We start from the raw sequence: 15311 nt of genomic DNA on the forward strand, positions 1-15311 counted from the left end.
TAATTCAAGGGTCAGAGTAGAAGGAGAATTTGGAGAGGGAGGTTGGCCAAGGGCTTGGTTGGACTGGAGAACCCGAGAAACACAAAGGGATCACATGGTGACTAATTTATTTCTTGCTTCAGCATTTCCTTTTTCTCAAATCCAGACCCTATTGCGTCTCAATAGTCTCAAAGTGGCCAAATGCCTTCTTCCAAAGAGCAGTGGCTTGCCACCTGCTGGTTTGCATTAACATAAACTATGCAGCCACTTTCTTGTTCTAAAGCCTCTCTGTAGGGTTCAGCTTAGGAAAGGAGGAATTAATTAACTGAATTAGCTGACTTTCTGCTCCAAGTACTGTTAAAGGGAACTAATCTTGAAGGAGTCTGTAAACAGTTCACTTACACATTTTTTTTTTTTTTTTTCCTGTATTGCGCAGCTTGTATGATTTTACTTCCCTTATTAGAGACTGAACCCAGACCCTCAGCAGGGAAAGCAGAGTCTTAATCACTGGACAACCAGGAAGTTTCTAATTTTTGTCATCTTAGATTCAGTGAGCTTTTAAAATCCAAAGGCCTTAGTTTAGTACAGTTTGCCCTGAGTGAGATGTTAAACATTGACACCAATGCACAGCTCCTTCTCCCCTGCTTATTACAAATATTCAACCAACCACACGAATCGTTCTTTTAGGGACATTAAATTACTAAATGCCAAGTTTTATTTTCACATTTCTGTTTTCATTTTGCTAATTATCTCTTCACAGAAGCTTTTTGTGACTAGCCTTTATCAATGAAGCAGAGTTTAAAAAGAACTTTTGTTTCTACAAATCACTGGACTGGAGTCCACTCAGTGGCCTTGGCAAAAGACTGGGGGTGGGAGAGACAGTGACTGGGGAGCGATTAACAAAACCTGGCAAACAGAGCGGTGCTCATGGAACTCAGATGTTATCTGTTCAAGTCCCAGCTAGGTGGGATAATATAGTCAGACGATTTATTGTTCAAACTGGAGGAGGAAACAGACAGAGCTGGACTCCATCTTAGGCCTGTTCATTCTGATGATGCTCGGCCACCTCTCCAATGGACTCTGAACTCTGTGCTTAGTGCCTATGGAAACTACAATACAAGGATAAGACCCCCTCTGGACAGGGGAATCTTGAAATTCACAACCAGGTTACTCATTGCCTAAGAGAAAACATACTCTAATCACCCCTGCCTCCAGACAGGTCATAAATTCTTTCTGTATCTATCAGGATGTAACCGCAGGCTTATATAATCAATAACTGTTTGAACACCTAACACATGAATGACTGGGTTACTGTGATTGTATTTACCCTTCCTTTGTTTTATGTAAGTCTCAAGGAAATTGGGGTGGTGGGTTCGGACACGTACACATGGGGTATAAGAGATTTTCACAAATGCTGCTCGGGGTCCTTGGCTAAGAGGAGACTCTGCCTTGGGCCCGCCGGTGTAATAAACTGCACTCCACTATTTGCATTGTCCTTCTGAGTGAGTTTGTTTCCCGGAACGCGTGGCTATAACAAAACCAAGACACTTATGAGAGTAAAGGGGACTGCTAGCTGCATGGGATGCCAGGACAAAAGAACTGAGACAGGAAAATCAGGATGCAGAGTCACCATGCATGTCTCTTGGTGAGTGTGGAACCAAGGCACAGCCAAGTAAAAGAGCCAGAGGAGGGAGGATTTGGTACTTGCAGCAAGTAAAGAGAGCAGTGGAGATCTTCTCCAAATCAGTGGCCCCCTGAATAGCAAACTGGGGAAGCTTCAAGCTAAGGGTACGTCATATTAATAAAGGGACTCGGGTGGTCGACAGGGTCCAAGCTTTCAGTTCAGTTCAGTCGCTCAGTCGTGTCCAACTCTTTGCGACCCCATGGACTGCAGCACTGCAGGCTTCCTTGTCCATCACCAACTCCCGGAACTTGCTCAAACTCATGTGCATCAAGTCAGTGATGCCATCCAACCATCTCATCCTCTGTAGTCCCCTTCTCCTCCCACCTTCAATCTTTCTCAGCATCAGGGTCTTTTCAAATGAGTCAGTTCTTCACATCAGGTGGCCAAAGGATTGGAGTTTCAGCTTCAGCATCAGTTCAGTTCAGCTCAGTTGCTCAGTCCTGTCTGACTCTTTGCGACCCCATGGACTGCAGCATTCCAGGCCTCCCTGTCCATTACCAACTCCTGGAGTTTACTCAAACTCATGCCCATTGAGTCGGTGATGCCATCCAATCATCTCATCCTCTGTCATCCCCTTCTCCTCCTGCCCTCAATCTTTCCCAGCATCAGGATCTTTTCAAATGAGTCAGCATCAGGTGGCCAAAGTATTGGAGTTTCAGCTTCAGCATCAGTCCTTCCAATGAATACTCAGGACTGATTTCCTTTATGATGGACTGGTTTGATCTCCTTGCAGTCCAAGGGACTCTTCAAGAGTCTCTTCCAACACCACAGTTCAAAAACATGGTTCAGAAAAGGCCAGAGTCATCATTCCTGAGGTCCCAGCTGATCTGGTGGGTGAGCACCTCAGGCTAATCTTTACCACTGAAATAGAAATGGGAGTCCTTACAACTGATATATTATCTTTGCTATTATCACTTCTCTTGCCTGATAACAGTCATTTGCTTTCAAATTCTTTTGTTCCCTTAGGATCATTACTTACTGAAACCAGTTCAACTGCAAACATTGTGGCCAGGCTTAGACTGCAAAATAGCTTAGGCCAAAAATGGTTTCTCTTATGTCAAGAAAGATGGGCACAATAAAGGATAAAAGTGTAGAGACCTAGTAGATGCTGAAAAGATCAAGAAGAGATGGAAAGAATATATGCAAGAACTGTATAAAAAAGATCTTAATGAACTGGATTACTATGATGATGTAGTTAGTCACTCAGAGCCAGAGATTCTGGAGTGCGAAGTCAAGCAGGCCTTAAGAAGCACCGCTATTAATAAAGCTAGTGGATGCAACAAAATTCCACCAGAACTATTCAAATCCATAAAAGGGGGATGCCATCAAGGTTTTGCATTCATCATGTCAGCAAATCTGGAAGACCCAGCGATGGCCACAGTACTGGAAAAGGTCAATCGTCATCCCAGTTTCCAAGAAGGGTAGTACCAAAGTAACCATCGGACAATTGCCAAATGGGACTCATTTGGCCTCAATGGACTCAATTAACAAATGGGACTCATTTCCCATGCTAGTAAGGTGATGCTTAAAATCTTGCATACTAGACTTCGGCATTATGTGAACCAAGAACTTCCAGATGTCCAAGCTGGGTTTAGAAAAGGAAGAGGAACTAGAGATCAAGTTGCCAATATTCTCTGTTATAGAGAAAGCAAGGGAATTTCAGAAAAACATATATCTCTGTTTCATCAACTATGCTAAAGCCTTTGACTGTGTGGATCATGACAAACTATGGAAAGCTCTTAGAGAGATGGGAATACCAGACTACCTTACCTGTCTCCTGAGAAACATGTATGCAGGTCAAGAAGCAAGTTAGAACCCTGTAAGGAAGAATTGATTGGTTTAAGGTTGAGAAAGAAGTATGACAGGGCTGTCTGCTATCACCCTGTTTAACCTATGTACTGAGCACATCATGAGAAATGTGCTGGATGAGTTACAAGCTGGAATTAACATAGGTGGGAGAAACATCAACAACTGCAGATATGCAGATGACACCACTCTAATGGCAGAAAGCGAAGAGGAACTAAAGAGCCTCTAGATGAGGGTGAAGGAGGAGAGTCAAAGAGCCGGCTCAAGATTAAATATTAAAAACACTAAGGTCACAGCATCCAGCTCCATTACTGGATGGTAAATAGAAGGGGAAAAGGTGGAAGTAGTGACAGATTTCCTCTTCTTGGGCTCCAAAATCACTGCAGATGGTGACTGCAGCCATGAAATCAGAAGATGATTGGTTCTTGGTAGGAAAGTGGTGACACACCTAGACAGTGTGTTGAAAAGTAGAGACATCACTCTGTCAACAAAGGTCTATAAAGTCAAGGCTATTGTCTTCCCTGGTGGCTCAGATGGTAAAGAATCTGCCTGTACTGTGGGAGACCTGGGTTTGATCCCTGGGTTGGGAAGATCCCCTGGAGGAGGGCACGGCAACCCACTCCAGTATTCTTGCTTGGAGAATCCCCGTGGATGGAGGAGCCTGGCCGGCTACAGCCCATGGGGTCAAAAAGAGTCGGACACAGCTGAGCGACGAAGGACACGTGGTCTTCCTAGTGGTCAGGTACGGTTGTGAGAGCTGGACCGTAAAGAAGGCAGAACGGCAAAGAGTTGATACCTTCAAACCGAGGTGCCTGAGAAGACTCCTGAGAGTACCTTGGACAGCAAGGAGATCAAACCAGTCAGTCTTAAGGGGGATCAACCCTGAATATTCCCTAGACGGAGTGATGCTGAAGCTGAAGCTCCAGTCTTTTGGTCATCTAACGTGAACAGACGATTCATTGGAAAAGTCCCTGATGCTGAGAAAGATTGAAGGCAGAAGAAGAAGAGGGTGTCAGAGGATGAGATGGCTGGGTGGCATCACCGATGCAATGAATATGAACTTGGGCAAACTCCAGAGATGGTGAGGGAGAGGAAGGCCTGGGTGCTGCAGTTCATGGGATCACAAAGAGTAGGACACAACTGGAGAACTGAACAACATGTCAAGACAGCCATATCTGGTTTTCTTCCTGGGAACTCTATACTGTCTGCTTACAATACTGCTTGTCTCTTTAGCAGCTTGTTATTGTGAAAAGTCATCTGACATTTCTGAGCCCATTTCTCAACTTCACAATGAAGAGAACTTTGTCCTACAGACCTTTCAGACTCATTAGTCTTGGAGACACACATTAACAAAACTTTAAAACTTGCAAAAACATGATATAAATATGAGGTACTACCATAGTTGATAAAGCCAAAACAAGTTTACTGCTTGCTCCTGAGGACCAAATATACAGACAGCAGCCTGACCATGTATAAAAATAGAACAATCTGTCACAACCTGCTCAGGAAACCAACTCCTTATCTACAATAAGCAATGTAAGAGGCCAGTCTGCTATAAGGCAGATTTACAAGAAGTCAGCTTGCTTTCTCTAATGAGAATCCAGGAAATTAAAGAATAATCTCTGTCATAATCAGCCCCAAATGGCCAGAACTTGATTTTAATAACTGCAGCTTTCCTAATTTTTATCCCATTAGATAGATTCCAATTTAGGATCTATCAGAGAAAACCAAGTATCTACCCTCACTGAGTCACACAGGATGTTCTGCTTTGGTTTAGGAAGTCTACAGTTCGCTCATGTCAACATCCTTCAATTGGCGTATATATGAAGTCTCCCTTATTTTCCCCCTAAAAAGCCTTGGCACTCCTCTGCCTGTCTTTGAGTCTCTGCCAAAATACAAGTGACAACAGCTGATTCCCTTACTACAGCAAGTTCTGACTGAAGAGCCTTTGTTTTTCTCGTGTGGTTGGTCTTTATTTCCACATCTGATATTTGCATATGGGACCTCAGGTCACAGGATATTGAATGGAACACTCCATGTTGTCTTGAAATTGTCAACAAAGCCCTAAAGCTGAGGGAAACAGGAAATATTCCCAGAGTATCAGAATTACCCTACGGGAGGGATGCTGAAGCTTCTCAAGCAGGGGTATTTGCATTTCCTGTGAGGCATTTGATTTCACAAAGTTAGCAGAGCTTAAACCTTCTCAGTGGTACTCTTAGTAGGCAGCTGCCTGCCAGTGAGAGGACCCACTGCCTGAGGGTAAAGGTCAGAAAATGTGATGCTGGAAAACATCATCTAACCTTGGGTACATGGTCATTCGGAATAGAGATTGCATTTTCCATCCTCTCTTGCACCCAGAAGTGCTACGTTCTGGTGGATATGATATGCAGCATCTAGGTAGTATCAGTTCAGTTCAGTTCAGTCGCTCAGTCGTGTCTGACTCTTTGCGACCCCATGAATCGCAGCACGCCAGGCCTCCCTGTCCATCACCAACTCCCGGAGTTCACTCAGACTCACATCCATCGAGTCAGTGATGCCATCCAGCCATCTCATCCTCTGTCGTCCCCTTCTCCGCCTGCCCCCAATCCCTCCCAGCATCAGAGTCTTTTCCAATGAGTCAACTCTTCGCATGAGGTGGCCAAAGTACTGGAGTTTCAGCTTTAGCATCATTCCTTCCAAAGAAATCCCAGGGCTGATCTTCACAATAGACTGGTTGGATCTCCTTGCAGTCCAAGGGACTCTCAAGAGTCTTCTCCAACACCACAGTTCAAAAGCATCAATTCTTCGGCGCTCAGCCTTCTTCACAGTCCAACTCTCACATCCATACATGACCACAGGAAAAACCATAGCCTTGACTAGACGGATCTTTGTTGGCAAAGTAATGCCTCTGCTTTTGAATATGCTATCTAGGTTGGTCATAACTTTCCTTCCAAGGAGTAAGCGTCTTTTAATTTCATGGCTGCAGTCACCATCTGCAGTGATTTTGGAGCCCCCCAAAATAAAGTCTGACACAAAATAAAGTTTCCACTGTTTCCCCATCTATTTCCCATGAAGTGGTGGGACCGGATGCCATGATCTTCGTTTTCTGAATGTTGAGCTTTAAGCCAACTTTTTCACTCTCCACTTTCACTTTCATCAAGAGGCTTTTGAGTTCCTCTTCACTTTCTGCCATAAGGGTGGTGTCATCTGCATATCTGAGGTTAGATGCTTTCATTTTCTCTCTGTAGTCCCTCCTCTGCCTTCTCCAGTTCTAGTGGATGCAAACAGAGTGGGAAGGAGTAAGAGTAGTTTTCCATGGAGAAAGAAATGACTCCCTACCCATTAAGGTTCTCCTGGCTGGTCAGTTTGAGCAAACTCTGGGAGACAGTGAAGGACAGCGTAGCCTGGCATGCTGCAGTCCATGGGGTCGCAAAGAGTTGGGCATGACTGAACAACGAACAGCAACAAGATTAACAGGAGAAAATCAAACAAGTTTAATAACTTGTATACATGGGAGAAACCCAGAAAAACTGAGTAACTCACCATACTGGCTGAAACCTTCATCTTCAGCTAAAGAGAAAAGGGGATATTGTGGGTAGTGGTTTGGGACTTCAAAGGGGAGGAAGGCAATTGACATGAAGATGGAAAAACAAGTGTTTGATAAAAAAAATGTTGCTTGAAAAAAAACTTTGAATTAAAAAAAATGTGCTTGGCCATGCAGAGAGAGTGGGACATAGACAGGAATGTTAACAGACCTGCTACGTTCCTCCCTATCTACCACCACAGTTCATTCTCTAAATATCTCACACCCAGTTCACACTGTAATGATCTATAGTAGTGACAGCTCCCTCCCCAGAACAGGTCCTCTCTCTAAATTCTTTTAGGCAGTTAGGGGGAAGATCAAAGCATTTGTGTGTGTGTGTGTGCTTTTTTTTTTTTTTTAGTTGTTTGGACCTTGATTATTTTCAGCTCAAAATAATCTGCCTGCCAAAGAGACACACCTTGGGATGGCAAATTTTGCTTCCCTGCAGTAGACGTGTCCCTCTACCCCATGCAAGCGCCCTTGGTCATTCAAGCTGGGGAGGAGGGACAGAGCATTGAGTTGGACGTGAAACTGAAGCTTCTCACTGGGCTGGACTCAGCTTGGCTTTTTAATACCTGAGTGTGATTAGGAAGCTTTGGGATCCACCCAAGGTGTCATTAAGGAGCAGAAAATAGGTGCTTAATGAATATTTTAGTTCACTGGTCCAGATTCTCATATGCTCCATTTTCTTAAATAGGACACTCTTGTAACTTGTACAAAATACTTATAGATTGGGGCAGGAGCAAATACCAGAACCAAGGCCAACTTCTACCAAAAAGGGCACCAATAGCCTAAGTACATCATTTTAAACTTCAGTATGCTATAGCTTGAAGGATCCTGGGCTACAAGACTCTTGGTTTCTTTTTTATCATTGAATACACAGATTATAGTAGTCAAATAAATAACTGGTGGACCAATGAATGTATGATCCTGTATAAAAATTATTTTCTTAATCTTTTCATCTAGCAGGCAGCTTTTCTCTTCAAACTTTCCCCTATATTTTTTAATGTTTAAACGGCAATTTCTATACATACTTCCAGCAAAACGGAAGTCTAGAAATGGAATTACAGATTTCTAAACACTAATTAAGTAGATTAAAAACTCATTTGTTTCACACAATTTAAATCTTTGAGTTTAAATGTAAAGATGATTTAAGCTACCTGGGGAGCTGGCCAAGCACGCCGTGTCCGAGGGCACTAAGGCTGTAACCAAGTGTACCAGCTCCAAGTAAATATAATATGCCTAGCCACTGTTAACGGAGAAGGCAATGGCACCCCACTCCAGTACTCTTGCCTGGAAAATCCCGTGGTCGGAGAGCCTGGTGGGCTGTAGTCCATGGGGTCGCTAAGAGTCGGACACGACTTCATTTTCACTTTCACTTTCATTTTTGTGATAGATGCTGACACCTACTGGCCAAATTTGATATTAAATGCTTGAAATGTTTTCATCCTCCTCCGCCCCTCCTGGAAATGTTCCCTGTTGAAGGGGGAAGTTTGGTGGAGGAAGCATTACCAAGCCAAACTTGGGTCCACTCTCCTACACACAGTAAAGCAAACCTACTGACACCAAGTTGTGAAGGAAAGTGCCCTGCACCAAACAAGGAGTCCAGGGCTTGATCCTTTGGTCCTCAAAACCCTCCAACTCCTCAATCAGTTTCAGGGAAGCGTTTTCAAAAGCCCCGTGAGGGAGGGGAGTCATAGGGTTTGTGATCAGCTCTGGACAGTTCTCTGATTGGCTGGAGGTGACTCATTAGGCTCAAGCGGGGCTGTGTGCTCATGGTCATCACTTGGTGGGGTTTTTCCCTTGTGGCTCAGCTGGTAAACAATCTGCCTGCAATGAAGGAAACCTGGGTTTGATCCCTGGGTTGGGTAGATCCCCTGGAGAAGGGAAAGGCTACCCACTCCAGTATTCTGGCCTAGAGAATTCCATGGACTGTATAGTCCACGGGATCACAAAAAGTTGGACACGACTGAGCGATTTTCACTTTCACTTAGCATCTATAAAACAACTCAGGATGTGTGCTTCAGATACTGTTCTCTAGGTACTTCAGAGGGGAGCTAAAGCATAGGACATGGGGACAGGGGTCTGTCTTGGGAAAACCGCATAGGGTCCTACTCCCTTACTGGAGGGGAAAAAAACCGTGGCTCCAGAAGAACAACCACTGGGAAAGAGAAACCCAAGAATGGGAAAAGAATGAAGGAACAGAATCTTGGGGTGGCTTCTGAAATGTCATCCGATTGACCCCAGAACTCCTGACCCGCCGTCGTAAACCCTTTTTATCCCTGAGTTTTTCACTTGAGGTTCCAAGTGCACAGTTTCAGTTTTAAACTAGACTTTGGAAAAGAGCCACCCTCCAAGCCACCAAATAGACATGCCCCTGGATCCTTTTCTGCATATCCCTGTGGCACCTGATCATCAGCATCAACACTATTTGCTGAGACGTTCCGGATGCCTACCCTGTGCCACCGTACTAACTGCTTTATAAGTAGATAGACACTGGAGTTAGGATAGCAGGAGTCCAGTACCGGTTCTGCTCTTTACAAGTTCTGTAACTTTATTCAGGGGACTTAATCTCTCTCTCCTTGTCTCTAAAATGGAGGTAACAATAGAGCCTATAGCATACAGTGCTTGGGAGGTTTTAAAGGGTTTACATATGTAAAGTGCTCAAAACAGTGCCTGCAAGTCCCAAGTGCTATACAAATGTTAATTATTGTTACTTTGCTTTTTCTTTACAGTAACAGTCTGAAATAAAAACTGTTAATTTCAAAATTAGGAAAAAATTTTTGGAGGCTCGATAGGGAGGGGATATAAGTATGCATATAGCTGATTCAAACCAGTCAATCTTAAGGGAAAACCAACCCTGAAGGTTGGAAGGACTGATGCTGAAGCTGAAGCTCCAGTAGTTTGGTCTTCTGATGCGAACTCAGCCGACTCTCTGGAAAAGTCCCTGATGCTGGGAAAGATTGAGGGCATCAGAGGATGAGATGGCTGGATGGCATCACTGATGCAATGGACATGAAGTTGGGCGACCTTCAGGAGATGGTGACGGACAGGGAGGCCTGGGCTGCTGCAGTCCATGGGGTCATAAAGAATCGGAAAACCACTGCGCGACTGAACAACAACAATATAGCTGATTCACTTTGTTGTACTGCAGAAACTAACACGACATTGTAAAGCAACAATACTCCAATTAAAAAAAAGTAAGAAAATTAGAAAACTGAGCCTTAGTTGTATGAGTTGGAAATGCTTTCAGCCCTTCTCCTACTGATACTACTAACATCATTCCTTCCCTCCCATCTTCAGGCTTAACAGTAGTAATGGCTTTCTACTACCAAGAGTCCCTTCTTGATTTTCCTAACCCTGGCATGACAAATTATTATATTCCATCTGTTACTTGCCTGAGTCCTGACAAACACCTTATATTTACATAGTCTCCCATAATATTGTTTTATGTATAGCTTCAGTTCAGTTCAGTCACTCAGTCGTATTCAACTCTTTGTGACCCCATGGACCATAGCATGCCAGGCCTCCCTGTCCATCATCAACTCCCGGAGTCTACTCAAACTCATCTCCATTGAGTCGGTGATGCCATCCGACCATCTCATCCTCTGTCATCCCCTTCTCCTCCTGCCTTCAATCTTTCCCAGCAACAGGGCCTTTTCAAATGAGTCAGCTCTTCATATCAGGTGGCCAAAGTATTAAGAGGTCTTATTCTGTGGAGATTTCTACCTATTGCTTTGTCCCCATGCATCCTTCTGGTACCCCAGGTGCACATAATGGTGTGTTCCATCAGCATATGCACAGCAACTTTGCTGTAGAATGAGAACGTCTTGGTTCCATGAGGCACACAGGAAAGAATTAGAGTTACAGGCTTCCTTCACTAGTAGTCCAACCAAACATGGTTGCAATTTTCACGGCTGTATCTATCCAATCTTGTCCTGCTTAATCTGAGTCCCAGCCCTTGTCCTGTCTTCCTAAGGAATCCAGCTTCTCTATGCCATCCCTTTATCTTGCATCCTTTGCATCTAAGAATTTTGCCCCAGTGTAACTCTTTTTTTTTTCTCTGTCTGCGCTAAATTCCCCTCAGTTCAGTTCAGTTCAGTTGCTCAGTCACTTCAGACTCTTTGTGATCCCATGGACTGCAGCACGCCATGCTTCCCTGTCCTTCACCATCTCCCGGAGTTTGCTCAAACTCCTGTCCATTGAGTCAGTGATGCCATCCAACCATCTCGTCCTCCATTATCCCCTTCTCCTCCTGCCTTCAATCTTTCCCAGCATCAGGGTTTTTTCCAATGAGTCCCATAGAATCTCCTATTCTTAGCCATTTCACCTCTTCCTCTTTTCTCCTTTCTCTAGTCCAAGCTTCTTTCCCTGGTTTTCTGGCTTACGTGTGGAACAAGGTACCACTAAAAACCCACTTTCCCAGGTCTAGTATCCCCTTGTCAGTCATTTGCAGATCTTCCCTGGTGGTTCAGTTGTTAAAGAATCCTCCTAAAATGCAGAAGACTGGGGTTTGATCCCTGGGTTGGGAAGATCCCCTGGAGAAGGGCATGGCAACCCAGTCCAGTATTCTTGCTTGGAGAATCCCATGGACAGATGGAGTCTGGCAGGATACAGTCCATGGGGTCACAAAGAGCTGGACACAACTGAAGTGACTCAGCACACAGCATGTGCATATAAAAAACCAGCAAAGAGTTTGATGACATTTTATAAAAACGTTCACTCTATCACTCCATGGTTTAAGCAGAATATGAATAAGGCATATATTCTTGGAGGTTTTGGAGCAAGTAACAGTCCAAAGCAGTGTTTTCAGACATTCAACTTTATGACTTAATGAAGGGTAAATTCATAGCATGTGGTACTGGCAAGACTCTCAGAGGCAAGGAAAAGAAGTCTTGGAGGTTTCACAGCTTGATAATGAACAGTATCGTTAACAGAAATAGAGAAGTCAGGAGAGAAGCAGCAGCTGCTCAGGATTTTGAATGCAAGTGTCAGAAATGCAATTTGAACTTCAGTGGACAAAAATGGAGACTTTATTGGTTCATGAAACCAAACTGCAGAAAAAGCAGGTGTGACACGGAGTCTCAAAAACATTTGGCAGCAGGAACCAGAAGTTTATCCCATTCTCCATCTGCATCTCTGTTTCTCCCATCTGGGTTCAGGTCATTCGTGAAGCTGGAATACATCTGCCAGCATTTCCCAGGCTCACATTCTCCCCAGTCTCACACCAGAGATGACAGTTCCAATAGAAACCCCCCTGGAACACTGATGGATCCGTGGGGTCACATGCCTACGTTAGTTGGAGGGAAGAGGCAGAGCACTCTGCTTAGTTAGCAGTGCCCACTAAAACGACAAGATTGGTGGGTAGAGCAGTTCCTCAAAACAAAGGGAGGCTACATTTGCAAAAAGAAATGGGAGTATATGCTAGATAAATAAAGCAACTGGTGTTTACCATAGGGGACAGGCAGATAGTGTTTGCTTCTATTGACATTTAAAATTAGGTAAACTAGTATAAATCCCTAGATCACAGAGTCACATAATCTCAGGGTCCCATAAAAGTCATCTGATCCCACATCCTCTCTAATGTATTCATCGTTTTGGTAATTTTCTGAACAATTGATATTCCAGCAGGCACTCAAACAATTCACCCTCTCCTTAAGCCCTCTGGCCATTATAAAATGTTTCTGGTTGTTACAAAGTTGTTCCTTATAGTCAGATGAAAATCTATTACTTTATTATGTATTACTCTACCTGTGAGTCAATGGCAACTCCTTCCCTTGGTGGTAACAATAATGAATCACTTCTGTTGTGCAGGTTTGAAGAGAGCTCTCATTTTGCCTAATGAGTCTTTTCTTCCCAGGCTAAGTATCAATTTACTCCAATTATTTCTCACGTGGCATGAAGAGTAAGTCCCTTTGGACCTTTGTTCAGTGACCTCTTTCAACATTCAACAAATGATTAATCATGCACTTGCTTTGTGTCAAGCAGTAAACTAGACCTTGAGAATAAGGTGATGAGAAAAACATTACATTCTTCTTTTAAGGAGACTTACAATCTAGGAGGAGAGAAAAATATTGTGTATATAGTCACACAAAAAAGTGACAACAATAAAAAGTATTATAAAGAAAAACTATTATATGTTTCTCTTAAGTTTCAGTGCTCAGAATCATACAAAATGCTTCATGTATGGTCTTGCCAGTGGTAATAGGGAGTGGATTAAATATATCCACAGATTCTTTGCCACTGTCTTTAAAAAGTTGCCTTGAGTATGAACTGAATTTGTGACTTGCTTTTAATGAATAGAAAAAAAGCAGAAGTGACAGAATGCCACTCCAGAGATTAGCTCATAAAAGGCATTGTAGTTTTCTGCTTGCTTTTTTTTTTTTTTTTTTGGATCACTCCCTCTGGGGAAAGCCAGCTTCTATGTCTTGAGAAAACCCCAAAAGCCCTAATAAAAAACGTATGGTGAGGAACTGAGGCCTCCAGACAACAGCCAAGTGTGCAATTATAGAAGGTTCCTCCAGCCTCAGACAAACCTTCAAATGACCACAGCCCAGCCAAAAGTTTCATTGCAACCTTATGAGAGACACTGAACCAGAAACACCCAGCAAACCAGTCCTAAATTGCTGACCCACAGAAAATGAGATAACAAATACTTGTTCTAAGCTGCTACTTCTGGTAGACAGAGTGCCTGAAGAACTATGGGTGGAGGGTCGTGACATTATACAGGAGGTGGTGATCAAAACCATCCCCAAGAAGGAGAAATGCAAAAAGGCAAAATGGTTGTCTGAGGAGGCCTTACAAACAGCTGAGAAAACAAGAGAAGCAAAAAGAAAAGGAGAAAAGGGAAGATATACCCATTTGAATGCAAAGTTCCAAAGAATAGCAAGGAGAGAAAAGAAAGCCTTCCTCAGTGATCAGTGCAAAGAAACAGAGGAAAACAATAGAAAGGGTAAGACTAGAGATCTCTTCAAGAAAATTAGAGATACCAAGGAAACATTTCATGCAAAGATGGGCACAATAAAGGACAGAAATGGTATGGACCTAACAGAAGCAGAAGATATTAAGAAGAGGTGGCAAAAATACACAGAAGAACTGTACAAAAAAGATCTTCACGACCCAGATAATCATGATGGTATGATCGCTCACCTAGAGCCAGACATCCTGGAATGTGAAGTCAAGTGGTGCCGGAGTCCAGCTCCAGCAGCCAGGGATTCAACCTGAATAGATAAACGGTGTCCGCGAGTAATGAGACAGCCTCTCAGTTTTATTTTGGACTGCCTATTTATTTCAAGTTTAAGATTCTCTTTTATACTTTTACAAAAACTTTAGGCCAGAGGTTTGACATTTTCAGTTTCCCCTCTCCCAGATTTATTATCTCCATAAATCACTGTTGCTCTTCAGAGTTCCTGCTTCAGTGATTCTCTCAGAATCAGCCTTATCATCTATTATCTACCTCCTCTAATGTGTCCTATAGTTAACTTGTGATTACATTGTAACTCATGCTACATTCCTCAGTTTACTACTTATCTTCCTAAATCCTGTTTGCCCCTAACATCCTGAGCTCACTATCTCTTAACAAGGCTTCTAGCTATAGTGTCTCTAAAAATTCCTAACGTCTATAAATTATAGTAAAATATGCTAACTTTACAACATTCCTTAAATATTTAACTTCTAACTATTTTAATTATTTCTAAGCCCTAAATTCAGTAAGCTCCTTTGCCATAAACATCTTCCTCACAAATAGTCTTCAGATAGCAATTTCTCCCATGGCCTTAAGCTGCGGCCTATGTGCTCATCCTGGAACACTCTTTTGTAAAAGTCCTTAAACAAATGTCAGTGATTAAGTTTATGAATTATTTTCTGAGCACAGCTGCAGAAGGCTTTGTGCCTTCTCATGCTCCTCTCAAGAACAATAAGCACCTTAATATTCCTTTGCAGTCAACTCAGCCGAGGAGAGGAAAAGACAAGTCAGAATTATAAGGCCTAACTCCTTCATCCCGGGACTGTGCCTGCACAATGAGGAGAGGGGTCTGGGGCCGTGCCTCCATTTTGTCAGTAATGCCTAACGTGGCTCCCAACAAAGTGGGCCTTAGGAAGCATCACTATGAACAAAGCTAGTGGAGGTGATGGAATTCCAGTTGAGCTATTTCAAATCTTGAAAGATGATGCTGTGAAAGTGCTGCACTCAATATGCCAGCAAATTTGGAAAACTCAGCAGTGGCCACAGGACCAGAAAAAGTCAGTTTTCACTCCAGTCCCAAAGAAAGGAAATGCCAA

The 15311-nt window shown here is 43.2% G+C and overlaps 2 long non-coding RNA genes across 2 annotated transcripts; both read right to left on the minus strand.

Moving 5' to 3' along the window:
• Positions 1–5416: 5416 nt before the first annotated feature.
• Positions 5417–8400, minus strand: LOC147344072 (uncharacterized). The gene is made up of 2 exons (XR_015155693.1): positions 8192–8400; positions 5417–6719 (listed from the first exon to the last, which is right to left on the minus strand). It is a non-coding gene; the product is annotated as an uncharacterized LOC147344072 (long non-coding RNA).
• A 3641-nt stretch (positions 8401–12041) lies between these two features.
• On the minus strand, positions 12042–14922 carry LOC147344073 (uncharacterized). Its single transcript, XR_015155563.1, has 2 exons — positions 14181–14922; positions 12042–12321 (listed from the first exon to the last, which is right to left on the minus strand). It is a non-coding gene; the product is annotated as an uncharacterized LOC147344073 (long non-coding RNA).
• Between the last annotated feature and the right edge of the window lie 389 nt (positions 14923–15311).

Source organism: Bos grunniens, chromosome 26 (assembly GCF_055505025.1).
Source record: "Bos grunniens cultivar Pamir isolate PY7600 chromosome 26, Bosgru_T2T1.0, whole genome shotgun sequence".
NCBI lineage: Eukaryota > Metazoa > Chordata > Mammalia > Artiodactyla > Bovidae > Bos > Bos grunniens.